At 47.0% G+C, this 18,360-nt stretch overlaps 1 protein-coding gene across 1 annotated transcript in view; it reads right to left on the minus strand.

Moving 5' to 3' along the window:
* P2RY6 (pyrimidinergic receptor P2Y6) overlaps nt 1–18,360 on the minus strand; it is a 100,571-nt gene that overhangs the window by 53,410 nt on the left and 28,801 nt on the right. The window lies entirely within an intron of this gene.

Genomic DNA, 18,360 nt, shown 5'->3' on the forward strand with positions numbered 1-18,360 from the left:
CATTATCAATCACGAAGGCATCTTCCTGTATAAAGTATTAACAATGGAAAGTATGAAAGAACAGCATTCACATTTTATGTAAGGAGCAAATAGCCCATTTTTCCAAACAGACAGCTAAAAGTTGATGCAGTTCTTGATGAAACATCAGCAGCAGCATTGATTTCAAGATCTTTAAGCAGCAAGTCATAGCTCTGACAGTCTATGCTCTCAAACAATTAACTACAAAAGAGTTAACCAGAATTACTAGTAGTGATATAAGCGTCTTCATTTTAATCAAATCATTCTTCCTACTTATTTCATCGTTAATTGACAGACCTGAGAAAAAGTGAGGAATTTCCAACTTCAACAGGAAAGGTTCAGTTATCAATTAACATCTTTCATGTTAATTGCACAGGAATACGAGACTTGAATTAAGTACAAGAAGTTCAGAGTTTCAGAAGCATAGTAATAAACCTCAAATGTACAAATTAAACGACATTTTTAATATACATTGCCGCAGATCATTCCCTAATGCCTGTGACAGCCGATCTGCTTTAGCACTCAGCACCAATCCGATGCACGTAATGGACTCTCATGACGTTATACCATAGTTCTAAAATTTCCCCCCGAGCTTTCGGTTGATTCAAACGCACTCCTGTTTGTCCCAGCTAATAAGAGTGCACGCACTGCAACTTGCTGATGTGCCCATTAACAGTTTCTTAATGCACTCTGATCTATATCAGTTCCAATCCCAACTGGATCCAGTACAGTGAATGCACGAGCCAGCAGGGTGCACATAGACACCCAAAGTTTATGCACAAGAAGATATCCAGGAAAATTAATTTGAATTAACTAAAGGTGTGAATTTGAACTGGATTAGTTAAACTGCACTAAACCCCTCTGTGGACACACTTCCAAAATTAATTAAACTAAACCAAGTTAAGGCCACACTAAGGGCACATCTATACTACCCTGCCATTTGGACTAAGGAGATGTGTACTCCGGAGTTAATTCAGGACCTTTAGATTCATGCCTGTGTGTCCACACAGGGGAATTACCGCACAGCACTTTGGTGCACACTGCTATTCACACCCAAAGTTCTTGTCTACACAGGGATACTCAGGAAAATTAAATCTGAATTAACTAAAGATGTGAATTTAAAAGTGGATTACTTAAAACACCTTAAACCCCAGCATAGACACTCTCAGAATTAAATTAGCCTTAGTTTAATTTAGTTTAATTTGCTTTCAAATTCCAAATGTCATTTTCCAAACTAAACCGAATTAAGGCCACTTTGATTCTGACTAAGAGCATCCACATAGGGATTGCAGTTTAAACTAATCTATTTTAAAAGTTCATTTGGATTAATTTTCCCAAGTATCCCAGTAGACAAGCCCCAATTCTCAATAACAGTGTCCATATGGGGTTTTAATGCCATTTAAGTAACCCATTTCAAATCCACCCCTTTAGTTAATTCAGATTAATTTTCTTGGCTGTCTCCATGTATACAAGCTCTCAGTCCATGGCAGACACATGTGTGTGCGCGCGCATGATTCACATCCCTGCTTGCCACAAAGTAACATTCATATTTACTAGTACAGAAGCCCTGAAAAAAGTTCTGAACAACCCCACTCTCTTCCCACTAGTACTGGAAAGTGCAACATACTTATGATACCTAGAATGATGTTATGATTACAGGTGGGAGGGGACACCCCAGTTTTGCTATCATTACCAGCATGGGGTTACTTACAATTGGACGATATTGTCCTCGAACCTCTTGACTTCAAAGTCCAAGACCCACCCACAAGGCACCTCTTAGCTTCAATAAGCAACATTAACATTGACCTGAACATGAAGATTCTAAAAACAATATGTTTTTCTTACTGTAAACCAGGAGTCATGCATGTCCATCCTCTTTCAATAATTAAGTAATCCTACAGGTCTGTACTGATCTGTGATAAATGTAATTTTAGTCTCAAGTTGGTCAACTTAGACTGGATAGGTAAAGCTATTAAACACTTAACAGTAAACATGTTAAAAGTTATTAAAAAAGCAGGTTTTTATTTTTTTTAAAAGTCATTTAAGAAAAGAATAGAGTTTGCTGCTGATGGCTTGTGGACAGTCTTCCACTGGCTAATGGGCCTTCCAGCCACATTGAAGATCCTTTTGCTGTTGCTGGCTGGAATACATAGCACACTTCTCGCTCCCACGGCCAATCTGGGATACACAGCGCTCTATTCGCCCACCAACTCAACACATACCATTCACTTTCTATGATGGCCATCTGTGCTATGTACGGACGCACTTCATCCTCTTGTAAGTCCTTCATTGTCGTGTAGATTCCCCCCGGCATCAAAACCAGGCAGTGCTTTTTTTGGGCAGCTAGTATCATAGAATGTCAGGGTTGGAAGGGACCTCAGGAGGTCATCTAGTCCAACTCCCTGCCCAAAGCAGGACCAATCCCCAGACCCCTAAATGGCCCCCTCAAGGATTGGACTTACAACCGAGTTTAGCAGGCCAATGCTCAAACCACTGAGCTATTGGTGGATCATCAATAACATTGCTTTGCTTTACGGGATCCGCTCCACCTGCTTTAACCTGGGCACTTGGGAGCAAACTTCACCATGTTTGTGGTTGGACAGCACACAAGGTCAGAGAAATGGCGCACTGCAGAATACACCAACAGGTCGCAGCAAGCAACTGCAGCAGGGTACAATCCCCAGCTTGCCACGAACAGAACGTTCCTGTTTGCAGACAAATCCTGAGCGATACCTGATCCAAGCCTGAAGCCTGGTCTTGCTGGGTTGCAGGGCTCCACCTTCAGAAACACAGCGCCCCCTATCTTACTGACAGAGAAGGAAGAGCTCCCCCTACCGATCACCTTTCCACCGCTAGGACAGTATTTGTGCAGCTGGTTGCCCAGTTCAGGATGTGTCCACACGGCAGCTTTCCTATCACCATGAGCAGGTTTTAAACTCACACCTAGCACCCTGACTGTGTTTTCAGCAGTGTATTCTGGGAAGCTATCCTACAATCCCTCAGATCAGCTTCCCACCCCAAGGACCATGGATACCGGTTAAAAGCTTCCCTCCTCTTCCCATGTAGGAGCAGGACATTTCTCACTCAATAGCCATAATCCCCTGCTTCTGGAGTCACATGTCCCTGCAGGTTGCTGCATCCTCTGGTGTCTGGATTCTGCTGCTGGATATGAGGGGGGATTTGATAGCTGCTTTCAATGACCTGAAAGGGGGTTCCAAAGAGGATGGATCTAGAGTGTTCTCAGTGGTAGCAGATGTTAGAACAAGGAGTAACAGTCTCAAGTTGCAATGGGGGAGGTTTAGGTTAGATATTAGGAAAAACTTTTTCACTCAGAGTGGTGAAGCGCTGGAATGGGTTACCTAGGGAGGTGGTGGAATCTCCTTCCTTAAAGGTTTTTAAGGTCAGGCTTGACAAAGCCGTGGCTGGGATGATTTAGTTGGGGATTGGTCCTGCTTTGAGCAGGGGGTTGGACTAGATGACCTCCTGAGGTCCCTTCCAAACCTGATATTCTATGATTGTATGATAGTCGGGTAGCACAGCGGGACAGACAGAGCACTGGGAAGCAGAGGCAAGTGAAGAATTGTGTGTCCCTTTCAACTGCCAGAGTGAGCTGTGAGGAGGGCAGACACTGGACCAGGCCAAGCTCCCCTCACCCGCGGGACGGTAATGGGTTGAAGGAAGCTGTGGAGGTTCCAGGCTGATTTTGTCCATGTGTGTGTGGAGCCAGCTGCTGTTTTACAAGGGGAAACCACCCATGAGAGCTGTTGTTCTCAAGGACTAGGGTGTTACCTGCCCATTTGCATCCGCTACTGCTCCCCAGCAGAGCTCACTGCCTCGGGGGAGCACACAGCAAGGGGCATGACATGGGAGCGGGTAGGGCAGTAAAGCAAGTGCAACTCATCTCAGTGTTTCAATGTCCTTGAAATACTGGAGGGCACTGGCCAAGGGTGCGGCTTCACAAGCTGTGCTGGGGTTAGCAATGGGACTCCCTGCCCAGCTCTTTCCTCCTCTCATGGGGCCACCCAGCTCTATGGCTGAGAGTCCTGCTGCCTGGTGGTCATGCAGTCAATGGTGGATCACAGCGGGTGCTCGCTGGGTGTAAACATGGCTAGCCTGGCAAAGCTTGTATGATATTAACCGTGGCCACAGAGTCCCTGGAGCTCCCTACCTCCCCCACCATACTCCCGACGAGAGCAAGTAGAAAATGCAGATTTGGCAATGTCAGACCTAAGAAGTAGTACACACCCGCTAGCTTGCAGGGACATGCTGTCCTCAGTCAAAGGAGAGCGCTCTCGCCTGGCCAGATTGGTTTATTTGAAGCATGAAGTGCTGCGTGAGTCCCTCGCCCGCCGTATCATGCCACAGGCTTGGTCGCAGACCCAGAGGCAGTGTGACCCTCCTTCTCCTCCAACGCCCGTTATACTGTGGCATCATGGTCACAGGCTCTGGCGCATTACAAATCCCCTCCACAGACCCAAACGTATCAGGAATCTCTGCCTTCTGTAGCACCCCTGGGGCAGAGAGCCACGATCAGTCGTCCGAAAACCATTTTCCTTTATGTCTCCCTTAAAGCTGCTGGCGCCACAAGGCATCAGAGAGGCCTCTCCAGGAGACTGTCCCTCACTCAGAGACCTACATCATCTCAAAACGCTTCTCTGTATGCTGGGTTAACATGTTATACTGGAGAAGCCATAGCTATAAAGTTGGTCCCTAATGCAGCCCTCCTATTATTATCTGCCTTAAAGTAACAGCGATCAGGGCTCCAATGTGCTAGGCACTGTACATACGCATCGTGAAAGAGACAGTCTCTGCCCCAAGGAGCTTACAAACTAAATAGTCAAGACAGAAGGGTGGGAGATAAGTATTATCATGATCCCCATTTTACAGATAGGGAAGTGAGTGGATTAAGTGACTTGCCCTAGCTCACAGGGGTGCTACAGAAGGCAGAGATTCCCAATATGTTTGGGTCTGTGGAGGGGATTTGTAATGCACCAGAGGATTTATGGTGAGACCAGGACTTGAACCCGGATCTTTAACTGCTCATCGAGTGCTCTACTCAGACAGGCCCCCTCCCTTCACGTGGTGCTTGACGTGTGGCACATGGACCCGCTGCAGCCGTGGGGATGAAGCAGAAGGGGGGTCGTTCACAGGGACACCTCTGAAGGCGATTGCATGTCTCACTCCAGCAGGGAAGGAATTCGCAATGGGTTTTGAGGAAGCTTTTAGAAGATCATTCTAAAAACAAAAATCGTCAAGGCTCTCACAGCTTGGCAGCCCCGCGCTTGCTGGACATTTACTTAATTGACCAAGACTCTCCACTGGCCAGAGGCCTCCGCAAGACGCATCTGCTCCATGAATCCCCAAAGTGTTGGTGTTACTTATATTACGGTTACACATAGGAACCCAGCACAGCTCCAGGCCGTTGGGCATTGTATAGACAACTCACAACAAAGCAGATGGCACCTGCTCCAGACAGCTGACAATGCAGGTGTCAGACGGGGGACAGAACACATTAAACTATAACGTGACTCCCTCTTCGGTACATAATTGGCTGATTGTAACATCTTCAGGGTGGGGACTGCCTTTCTTCTATCTCTGCCCAGTGCCTAGCACAATGAGGCCCTGATCCACCCACTCCCCTAATACAAGTAGGGACTGTCTGTACAGCACCTAGCGCAATGGGGTCCTGGCTCAAATAAAGATATTGCAGAACAACCCTCTAGTCTACCTAGGATTTGGAGACCTCATGTCAAAAAGGCACCAGGGGAGGTGCAAGGCCACATAAGCAATTGATCGGTTGCCCCCCACCTAGGCTGTCTCCATTCTCTTTGGGCCCTATGAAATTTTGGGGTGCAGACGGGTTGGCAAAAAAAGGATTCGATTGTGAGCTCTGCTCATCACAAAAAAAAATAAAACAGGACTTTGCTCAGGACAGATTTGTCAATATCTCTTGTTTTCACTAGCAAATATTTGCACTGGGAACATGAGGACCCTTCTCTCAACTGCGTCAATACCCCCCAGCCACAGCCCTATGAGCAGCAGAAATGCCACAGGAGCCCTGTATGGGGCTGGGTCAGCTCCAGGGGGCAGAGCTAGGGCCCAGCTGCCTGCAGCTGAAAGAGGCCCTTGGCAGAGGGAGACTGATTAGCCAAGAAAGAAGCCCGCATTGTGGGCCTAGAGAGGGTAGCCAGGAAGATATGGGGGAAAAAAAGCCCCAGTGGGGGGCAAAGGGGAGCCATAAGGCACAAGGGAGTGACATCCCCCCTCAAGAGAAGCTCTTCAATTAAACTGGCTGTTTGAGGGGCCCTCTGGGGAGTTTTAGGGGATTTTTTCAGCTCCCTTCTAGGGAGGGGCTCTAAAGGGATTGGACATTTCTATGGAGATCAAGACTCGCCAGAGTTAATGGATATAAATGGGATACTTTATGTGCCAGTGCTTAGCCAATCTCTGTTAGAGACCAGGATGAGAGCTAGGTAGGGGGCAGGTTATCCCACATCTCCCCACCAGTTGGATCCTGCACCTTCCCCTGAAGCATCTGGTGCTAGCCACTGTCAGAGACAGGGTGCTGGGCTTGATGATGGGTCTGATCCAGTCCAGCAGTGTCAATGTTACCGAAATGTAACAGCTGTGCACCCCGGCTGCTTGGCAGACATGTGGCAGGGTGGTTAGCGTGAATTCATTGAGGGGACGGGAAACTGCCTGTTAGTGGGAGAATTCTCCCTGTCACACGCTGGCAGCTATCCAGCCTTCCAGTATAGCCCTGCTGTTTCTAGGCAGTGCAGGAAATTGGGTATGTTTCACTCTTACTGTCTGTCTATCACACTTCCTCTTTTTGGACCCAAATTATCTCTGGCTCGACACAGGAATCTGATGTCCCCACTTTTACATTTCTGAAGAATTCGTTGTTCTGCAATAGAAACCACATTCTCCAAGCAGGCACCCATCACAAGTCAGGCCCCAAAAATCGCGAGGCTGGCTTTAAAAACAATGAGACAAACAGTAATTATTTGGGGGTCTTTTCATGCACCTTCATGGATTTGAGCCTTGAGGAATCCCATTTTCAATTTGCAACTACAAGGGCTAGAAACCTACTTCTTTTGAAATAAAAGCTGAGATTCTCCCACAAACCACATGGCCTCAGCAGCTGAGGCTTTATGAAAATTACCAATTATCACAAGCCTCATAAATAATAAAATCACAAGAGCTGGCAACAGTGCAGTAGAGAATGGTCTTGCTGATGTGGAGACGATGGTGATTAGTCATTTTTTAAGGCACCAGACAGAATTTTACACCTACTTATTGATGCAGATCAATGTGTTAGGGGACCTGTTTTCCATCAGCCTATAAAACAGAAGAAAAGCACAACTGAACGAAGATACAGAACATGCTGCTCAGAGGGGAAGGAGGGTACCGTCTCCAGCAGCGACCTGCATTGCCTGCTACTCAGGAAGACACAAGTGGCCACAGTGCCTCTAGTCAACTGCACAGTGCTGCCCCAAGTAGGGGAAGGGAATTTCCTTCCTGACCCCCACACTGATATCTTTGGGACTGATTCAAAGCCACTAGTGTCTTTCCATAGGTTTCAATACACTTGGGTTCCATTTCTTAATGCTGAAAAGCCCTGGCTCAGCAGCACACTTGAGCACATACTTAAATCCCATTGCTGCCAATGGCAGCTAAGCGCATGCTTTAAAGTTAACCACATACTTAAGTGCTTTGTTGAATCGGGGCCTAAACCACAAACCTCTGCAATGCATAGCCAAGAGACAGATGTCACAGAGAGCCAAAGAGCAGGTCTATGCTTCGAGCTCCGGGTGTGATTCCCAATTCACGGAGACTCACCTGTTCTAGATCAACCTGAGCTAGCAGTAAAGCGTAGCTGCAGCGGTGGGAGGTTAGTTCTCAGCACAGTTCAGTTGTGCCTCTGGTGCCACGACCCATGCAACTGGAAAAGATTGCTAATTATAAGGATTTGTTAAGTTCTGGAATAGGTTTCTGAGGGAGGCTGTGGAATCCCCATCACTGGAGGTTTTTAAGAACATGTTGGACAAACACCTGTCAGGGATGGTTTAGGTTTCCTTGGTGCTGCCTCAGCACAGGGACTAGATGACTTCTCAAGGTCCCTTGCAGCCTGACATTTCTACGACAATGTGTAAAATAACATCATCTTCACAGGAAACAGAATATAATTTTTCTTGCCCTTTCTTGGCAAGTTAGTTAAATTTACACGGTAAACATTTATGTCAGCAAATTTTTTTAACACAACCTCCAACTGACTTGTTCAAAGCAGATGTCCCTTTCAAGTCACATCAAAGCAATCACAAGTATGCTGCGGCTGTCTCTTGTCACTTAAAGAGATAGGCACTGCTTTTTTTCTTATTTGAGTAAATAAGTTTTAAAAAGCTTCTCTGTTCCCAAAAGTTCAACATCGGGGCATGCAGGAAATGAGTAAACTTTAAACTGGAAGTAAGAGGTATATTTTTGAGGATATTTTAGCATTGGAACAGATTACCAAAGGGATGCGGTCAATTCCTCCATCCCTTGGAGTCTTTAAATCCAGATGGGAGAGAGTCTCTAGTGCAATCACAAAGTGTTAGGCTTGAGTGAAATCTATGGCCTGTGTAATACAGGAGGTCAGTCTAGATGATCAGAAGCGTCTCTTTAGATTTGGAAGAGTCCGTTTACAAACGGATGGCTTGCAAACTGGGCACATGCTAGTTTGTTCAGTTCAACTGAGGATCAGCGCCAACATCTCAGAACTGAGGTATGTTTATAGTGAGTACAATCAAGTTTATTATCAAAGGTTAAGATTTAAGAGGTGGTGAATAAGGATAATAATGGAAACAGAAATGATTACATATAAAACAAAAGGTATAACATGGTTCCTAGAGTCTAAATTGAATTTTAACAGGGTAAAAACCCTTGTTTAAAGTAGTTTTGCCTCACCTAAAGCAACTTCCCAGCATCTCCAATCAATATGACTGGGATCCCTCTTTCATGAATGCAAAACGTGCTGTCCTTTTACCTTCATCTTATATCCCCGAAGTCCATTGTTTTGTCCCCAGAATCAGGATGACCTCCATGGTGGGCTGGCTCCATGTTGCCTTCACATCCTCATATTGATGTTGTATGTAAATAGGCTTATATTGGATTGGCTTACAATGCTTATTTTGCATGGGATCCAAGGCAGACAGGTGAATATATATCATTTGTCTGGTCAAAACCTGCTTGTCAATCCTATTTTGATTCAGACTTTAAAATATATTTTCCAATATCTATATGCAGCTCCTTAAAGATCATCTGTACATACATCTCACAGTGATTATGAAGGTCAGCATGACAACAGATTTTTTTAGATACCTCACTTGACCCTTGTTGGATAAATACCATGAAAGCAGTGCACTGGGTGTAGTGAGTTTGTTGGGCCTGTCAAGAGTTGTTGTTACAGAGCAATGAACACGTTGCCAGCTGGCACCGAGAGGTTCTTAGGGTCACAGCTGCATCACACTGGATCCTGCCATAGTACACCAGCCGTTCCCAGTGAATGCTGGGAGATTGTGAATGGTTATCTCAGTGGTCACGATCCTGCAGTATTTTATCAGCTCCAAAGAATTTAAACAAGGGCATCAAATCCCCATCCTGTGAGGTACTGAGTATCTCCTAGAAGATGCTGGGAGTCCTCAGCTCCCGCTGACTTTAATGGGAGTAGCTCAGCACACACTGCCATATTGCTCTTCTGACCTTCAGAACCTGCCCAATTTGGGGGCCTGATGGTTCAGGAGACTAGGAAGCATCTAGCCTGATCACTGAACAGAGTCAAGGTTAGGTGGGCAATGCCTCAAAGCCACTATATTTCTGATGGCTATTTGGTGACCTGTGTGAAGTGCGTGGTTGGTCTAGTGAACAAATATCCACCACTAGCACTTCCCAGCAGGGTAGGGGTGGGGAGACAGAATAACGGGTATAAGATAGGTACACTTAGGCTATAAATAAGATGCACATTTTTAACACTGAGGGTCATTAATCATTGGTACAAGCCACCGGGGGATGCTGTGGATTCTCTATCACTTGAAGTCTTTAAATCAAGACTGGCTGTCTACCCTCGCGTAATCACAAGCCATGGGCTATGGAAGGAATCAGTGGGTGAAATTCTCTAGCCTGGCCTACGCAGAAGTCAGCCTAGATGATCATAATGGAGCGCTATTAATAATTATGCATAAAATTCATCTTCAGAAGCCACACCTGGAAGTCACTTCACCCAGCAATGGGCTATTTCCCAGTAATCCTGATATCATGGCGACGGGCACAAGCAAAAGAACCTCAACAGAAAAGATTTTTACAGCGGTGGAAAAAACAAAGCGAGATAAAAGTCACAACGCTGCTGCCGCCATTGAAATCAACATCAACATCAAAGGATCCCAGCCCTGTAATCCGACTGCTAGATGACTGAATGGAAACTACGTTTCCTGCTCATTCCTAGAAATGGTCCCTCCAGAATGGAGCAGAGGCATCTTGGTACAGCGACATGGGAATCATGTTCATTTTGACACAACAGCCTTTTTAAATATATCAACAGATCAGGGATAGCTGCAGGATTTAAAAAAGGAGACGGCATCATTTTATTCATTAAAAACCAAACAAAATAAAAGACACCCTGTGGGCAAGAAACAGAACCTCCCCCACCCCTCACCACCAAGCCACAGCTTCTTGCTCTTATTCAGCTAAAGCCCCACTGCATCAGTGCACTGGTATGTCTGATCCAGAGATTGGCATGGTACCATACCAAGCATCTGCCTTTCCCCGGCAGAAGACACCAAGCTTGGGTATTTATCACAAGACTGTCTTTACTGCAAGACTGCCTATGAGCATATGGCCCTGTGCGCTACCATTACTCATTTGTTACCTACCACAGATAAGCTGCTTTTAGGGCTGGTGATGGCAAACGAGGAATGGCAAGGCTTGAAGGATTCATATCAAAATGCTTGCAAACGTACTCCTTGTAGCTGATGCAGCACACTGACTCCTCAACCTTTTGAGCCGTGCAAACCTCAGACCTGGGGCCCAATTCTAGCCTCTGATGCAGTCCCTTAGCTGCTCAGCCATCGCCTGGGGAATACCTCTGATCCTGGACAGTCCAGTGTAATGGCCCTGGGCTCATCCCATGCACAGACCCAGCACAGGGTCATGCTGGGGGAGTGGAAAGGGCATACGAACATAAGAACAGCCATACTGGGTCAGACCAAAGGTGCATCTAGCCCAGTATCCTGTCCTCTGATAGTGGTCAATGCCAGGTGCCCTAAAGGGAATGAACAGAACAGGGAATCATCAAGTGATCCATCCCCTATCACCCATTCCCAGCATCTGGTAAACAGAGGCTAGGGACACCATCCCTGCCCATCCCGGCTAACAGCCATTGATGGACCTATACTCCATGAACTTACCTAGCTCTTTTTTGAACCCTATTACTGTCTTGGCCTTCACAACATCCTCTGACTAAGAGTTGACTGTGCGTTGTGTGAAAAAAATACTTCCTTTTGTTTGTTTTAAACCTGCTGCCTATTGATTTCATTAGGTGATCTCTAATTCTTGTGTTATGAGAAGGAGTAAATAACACTTCCTTATTTACTTTCTCCACACCAGTCATGATTTTATAGACCTCTATCATATATATCCCCCCCAATCGTCTCTTTTCCAAGCTGAAAACTCCCAATTTTATTAATCTCTCCTCATACAGAAGCCATTCTATACCCCTAATCATTTTTGTTGCCCTTTTCTGAACCTTTTCCAATTCCAATATATATTTTTTGAGATGAGGCGACCACATCTGCACGCAGTATTCAAGATGTGGGCGTACCATGGATTTATATAGAAGCAATATGATATTTTCTGTAAGGATTCCCAACATTCTGTTTGCTTTTTTTGATGGCTGCTGCACATTGAGTGGATGTTTTCAGAGAACTATCCCCAATGACTCCAAGATCTCTTTCTTGAGTGGTAACAGCTAATTTAGACCCCATCAATGTATATGTATACTTGGGATTATGTTTTCCAATGTGCATTACTCTGCATTTATCAACATTGAGTTTCATCTGCCATTTTGTTGCCCAGTCACCCAGTTTTGAGAGATCCTTTTGTATCTCTTCACAGTCTGCTTGGGACTTAACTATCTTGAGTAGCTCAAGAGCAGATTTGGCTCTGCCTATTCAGAGCTGATGGAGTAGCCCAGGCATATCATTCACAGCAACCCCTGGCTGGGGCCACAATTTGAGAGGCCATCTTTGGCCCGCCCCAACCTCTTGGGCTGAGCTCCTGAGAGGGTTCAGGCCATGGATTCCAGAGCCATCCAAGAGTAGAGAATTCAAAAATAAACCTTGCAATCAGATTAATTCTTTAAAAAAAAAATTAAATCTGGAAAAAAGAAAAGTGTCCTACATTTTATAATGGCCTTTTAGCAGGGTGACCAATCGGCCAGTTCAGGAAGAGGAACATTATCTTTCGGGTTTTTGCGTGCACACACCATAATGAGCCACCAGAACACAGCCAAGGCCATGCACATTGGATGCCCGCCATGTTGGCTGACACGCCAGGGACCTCCAGAGTTAAAAGTATTGGCTCCAGCTGTAGCAGATTGAGCTAAAGACTCTGGCTCATTAGCTGGGGCTGTGCCAGCCTCATATCCTCGGCGGATTGGGCACAGAGAAGTCTCTGTAACACACAGCAGTGGGTCACGTCTATGCTATGTGTTAGGGGGCTTATTCCTTCACCCTCTCACTTCCCTGGTCCTTCTCGCATGAACAGAGAGCAACAATACCCAAAGCCCAAAGGCACAAACAATTCAATGTTTATTGGGGTAAACTTCCAGCAAGCATGATTCCAGTTTCCTTCCTTAGTGTCCCCCTTTCCAGCTCTGACACCACAGAGCCTTGCCTGTGTCCCTGTTTCTGTTCCCATCTCCCCCTTTAGCAAAACATGATCCCAATTCCCCCATCCCCAGTCCCTGCTCCCATTCCCCCGCCCACTTCCTGATTGACTGCAGACTATATAGTAAAACTTGAGTTCTGCTTAGCTATACCTTAACCAACCATTTTACTGACATGTAACTAACCAATCCTAACATACTGTAACATGATTATTTAACCAATTACATCCCACCACCTTAATTGGTTTACACCCAACAAAATTAATTATACAGCAGACAGAAACAATCACAGAACCAGACAGAGCTTATACAGAAAAACAATAGGGAAGTGGAGACTACAGTGATAGAACAATACAAAAATGAGGATTTCACGTCCCAGCTATTGATAAGTGAGTTCTTGCCAGACAGGATGCTATCAAACTAAGTTTCCCTTTACATCTTCTAGGCTTTTCCCTTTCTCTGGAGGTGATAGAAATACAATCCTGTCCTGATATTTCTAACAGCCCAAGAGCACCTTATTTCAATGTGACTAGTTTGGAATGTGAGGATGTGACCATACATTTCCCAGTTTATGGCTGGCCTCTGCTGCTTAGCTGAAGAACCAGGCCTCAGACTGTCACAGTAAGAGAAGCCCATTACATAGACAGACAGTGATTTTTGATTCTTTCCTTTATACCTTTATAACTAGCTAGGTGATAAGAATACACCTAAATTCTTAAAGTATAGGTCTTTGCAGACAGGCCTGAATATCTATATCCTAACACTATGGTTGTCAAGTATCAGAGGGGTAGCCCTGTTAGTCTGAATCTGTAAAAGCGGCAAAGAGTCCTGTGGCACCTTGTAGACGAACGCTTCTGCTATGGTTGAGAGCTTCAAAGCTGTCAAAGGGGTATGGACGCCTTATTCTCATTATGATTAATGGGCCCAGGGCAGGCGAGTCCACTAGGTAGCTTTGAAAAATCTCAGCTTTGAAGTACAACCAGTTTGTGACACTCTCCTGACTTGGTCTTTTTGTTCTGAGTCTGTACAGCGCCTAGCACGATGGGGTCCTGACCCAAAACTGGGGCTTATAGGCACTTCCACAATACACATAATAAAACAACAATAATAAATAATAATACTTTGTTCTGTTCATACATCCGTTTTTCCCTTCCCCATGACACAGGCATCGGTGAGCCATGTTTATATGTTCACACCTACCACACTGCCTGACTGCTTTTGTATGTGTGCATTCTGGGAAAATATGGTAGCTATCCCATGGTTCAGAGGTTAAGGCAATCTTTAAGGTTGCTGTGATGGGTTTCCAACCATTGTAAGAGAGTGTGATTAATTCTTCTTTAAAAATAAAACAAAACACACACACCAAACTTTCCCATTGACAAACAACAACTTTCACCCCCACCCCTTTCTATTAATATTAGGTTTTGTAGCCATCCCTTACACACACACACGCACGCATGCACGCACGCGCGCACTTTTGAACCTAATTTGGTCAATTGATAGTGTACCTTTTAGTGAGAAAAAAATTTACAAATAACGAGGTAAGAGCCCAATGCTGCAACAGGCTGAGCTCCCTCATCTACCAGCGACGTCAGCGCAAGCTTAGAGCAGTCTGGGATCAGTGTCCTGACTGCACTGAAAAAATTAATGAAATTACACCATCTAGGCTGGGAAGGAGGCCAAGGCACTGTATGTCTAATCACCAAGCTCCGGCAGGGTCCAGCAAATACAGCTCTGCTTTTCTCTCAGAGCAGCTCCTAAAATAAACAAACATCCCCAGCGGAAAGATTGCATTCAGCGGATCTGGAGATCTAACTACGGGGCCACACGAATAAGGAGAATAACTGCTCCTGAGAGAAGGAATTCATATAATACATGCCTCAGAGTCCACAGAACATCCTCATGGCCACAAGAAAGGGAAAACAAATGGGTCGGTTTAATTCATCTGCCTCCACATTCAAAACTCAGTCAGGCTGAAAAACGCCACAGGTTCTATCACCCTGAACTAAATCTGGTTCAATATTCAATTTCATGAGGCAGAGAGAAGCCCAGGGATTCGTCACTTAATACATTCTTCTCATACTGCTGTTTATTTTCATTCTGCTACCTGAAATCCCTCTGCAGTTTCAGATGAATGTGGTTATTCTTTACTTCCGGTTCTAAACTCTTGTGTAATGTTGCTGCCACTGGAACAGGTGCTGTGCTGCTCCCCAGAGGCAGCTCCACATCAGGGTGAGTAAGAGGATACACTGGAATCCTTCTGAGTGAATAGATCTTCTTATGCAGGTGCACGCCATGCCTCCAGAGATGAAGCTGAGTTTCATTTGGCACCAAAAACTGGGATTCAATCTCTTCGTTACGTATGAAAAATGCACTGTACCCTCCCCCGACTCGCAGCACTCACTCTTCGCATACAGAATGGTTTTTCAGAGCGTTTACAAGTAAATCTGTACCTGGTGCAGGTTGATGTAGCCCTGTTTGAAACGAGACTGCACCAAAGTGAAATAGGTACCTTCCAGTTCGTGCCAGCAGGGTCTACATGGGGCAGTTAAAGCATTCTACAATTCACACCCCCGGAATCCGGCCTGCGGTATCGTGTGGAGAAGCCGTAAGAGACAGTCTAGCCCTCTGAATACAGTCTGCTTCATGACAGTAGCATAGGCACCAACTTTCCCTGGCACCACTGGGTGTTCACGCCCCCCACCCCAGCTCTGATTCCACCTTTTCCCATCCCCTGCCCCACCTCCATTCCAATCCCTTCCCCAAAATGCCCACCTCAACTCCACCCCTTCCCTGCCCCTATTGGACCCCTTCCCCAAATCTCTGCCCTGGCCCCGCCTCTTCCCCGAGTGCACTGCGTTCCCCCGCCTCTCCCCTTCCTCCCAGCCATGCAAAACAACTGTTTCACGGCACAAGCATTGGGAGCTAGGGGGAAAAAGCAGGCATGCAGCGAGCTCCGGGAGGTGGCAGAGGTGAGCTGGGCAGAGGGTCGGGGAGATGCTGGTGGGTGCTGAGCACCCACTAATTTTTCCCTGAGGGTGCTCCAGCCCCAGATCACCCATGGAGTCAGCGCCTATGATATGAAGGAGAAACCCCAGCACAGAACATTGGCCGCCACGTCTCTAAGAATTCCCTCCCTCCAGCAGGTTACGCTAATTGCTGTGAACTAGAGGGCACAGCATATCATCTGCTACTGCCGAGCCAAAAGTAACCAGGGAACTGTCCAGCAAAATGAAACGTCCAGAGCAAAGCCAGGATAGCAGAGCTGAATGCCAGCCGCTGTGACGATTCTGCTGGTACTGAACCTGACTGCTGGACTACTAGCCCAACACCCGGTTGGCTCCATGCACGAAACTCCCACGGACTTCGCTGTGAGCTGCACCCTTGCAAACAAGGGCAATGTTAGCCACACACCACAGGCCTCTGCTGAGTCATCCATAGAGTGTGAGAACACGGAACGTCCACCTTAACCTGGGTGGAAGGTAGAGATGGCTGCCAAGTGTACCCTCAGCGATGACAGCGCTAGGCCTTGCTGTTGTAGGCCAGAGGCAGTCCAAAACAGAGGGGATGGAGACCTCAGTAGGAGTAAGATCAAGCGTTTCGCACCTGTAGGATAAACACTTCCACTCGGCCAGGTACGTTGACCAGGTGGAAGGCTTCCTGCTACCCTGGTTTAGTCACGCAGCAGCCACACCGTGAGGTGAAGAGACTGCAGGTGGCGAAGCCTGCCGTGGTCCTGAGTGATGAGGTCTGGGTGGAATGGCAGGGTAATTGGGTTGGCTATTGACAGGTCGAGCAACGTGGTGTATCAGTGCTGCCTGGACCATGGTGGAGTTATCATGATGATGTGCGCCCTGCCCCTGCAAAGTCTGAGCAGGACCCAATGAGCCAGGGTGAACGGTGGGAAGGCATAAAGGAGCTGGCCCTTCCACGGCATGAGGAAAGCGTCCGAGATTGATCCCAGGGAGAGACCTCGGAAGGAGCAGAACCTCGGACATTTCCTGTTCTTGCGGTAAGCGAACAGGTCTGTGGGGGGAAAAATCCCCACTCCTGGCAACAGAATGCATCACATCGGGGCAGAGCGACCACTCGTGAGACAGGAAAGACCTGCTGAGTTAAAGCGCTAAGGCGTTCCGAACGCCTGGGAGAAAGGACGCTACCAGATTTATCGAGTGGGCTATGCAAAAGTCCCAGAGATGGATGGCCTCCTGACAAAAGGAGGAGGACCATGTCCCTCCCTGGTTGTTTATGTAGCACATGGCCGTTGTGTTGGCTGTAAACACTGAGACACCACGGCCTCGCAGCTGCTGCTGGAACCCCTGGCACGCCAGGCAGACTGCTCTCATTTTTGGACATTGATGTGGAACGCCAGCTCCTGAGAAGACCAAAGGCCTTAAGCTCGAAGGTGACCAAGGTGAGCACCCGAGCCGAGAAATGACGCGTCCGTCGTCAGGGACAGTGAGGGCTGGGGCGGATGGAACGGCATCCCTGCCCATACCAGGGAGGGAGTTAGCCAGCATTCTAGGGAGCCTAGGGTGCTCGAGGGAATGGTGACTATCGTGACCATTGGGTCCCTGTCCGGGCGGTACACCGATTTGAGCCAAACTTGGAGAGGACAGAGGCAGAGCTTGGCGTGTTTGGTTACAAACTTGCAGGCAGCCATGGGACCCAGGAGACCGAGACAAGTGCGAGCCGAGGTCATTGGGAAAGTCTGCACACCTCGGATGATTGCTGCCATCGCCTGAAACCACGGCTGTGGTAAGCAGGCTCCAGCTAGGTTGGAGCCTAGGAAGTCTAACCTTGGCGTGGGAACCAGAGTGGATGTTTCTATAGTGATCATCAGGCCTAGACGTGTGAATAGGTCCTTGATGATGCCCACATGCTGAGTGACTTGTGTCTCGGAGTCTCCTCGGATAAGCCAATCGGGTCTAGATACGGAAAACACATATCCGACGTCAGCGGAGGTGGGTGGCGACTACAGCCATACACTTGATTAATACTCGTGGGGCTGTAGCTAGAAGCGGAGGTATCTCCTGTGCAGAGGGAAGATGGTGATGTGAAAGTACGCGTCCTTCATATCGAGGGCGGCATACCAGTCCCCATGACCCAAGGATGGGATAATGGTTCCCAGAGATATCATGCGGAACTTCAACCTTATCATAAACTGGTTGAGTCCTCGCAGGTCTAGGATAGGTCTGAGACCTCCATACGAGTTGGGGATTAGGGAATAATGGGAGTAAAACCCCTTGCCCCTTTCGTCCATCGGCATCTACACCTCTTGTAAGAGGAATTGCTCGAGAGGGGTCCCTGAAGAGGGACAGGGCTGGAACAAATTGATGGTGGTACCCATACTCCACCATGTGTAGGAGCCAGCGATCTGAAGTTAACTGGGACCATGCCAAGAGGAAGTAGGAGTGGGATCC

The sequence above is a fragment of the Gopherus evgoodei genome, chromosome 1 (genome assembly GCF_007399415.2).
Source record: "Gopherus evgoodei ecotype Sinaloan lineage chromosome 1, rGopEvg1_v1.p, whole genome shotgun sequence".
Lineage (NCBI taxonomy): Eukaryota > Metazoa > Chordata > Testudines > Testudinidae > Gopherus > Gopherus evgoodei.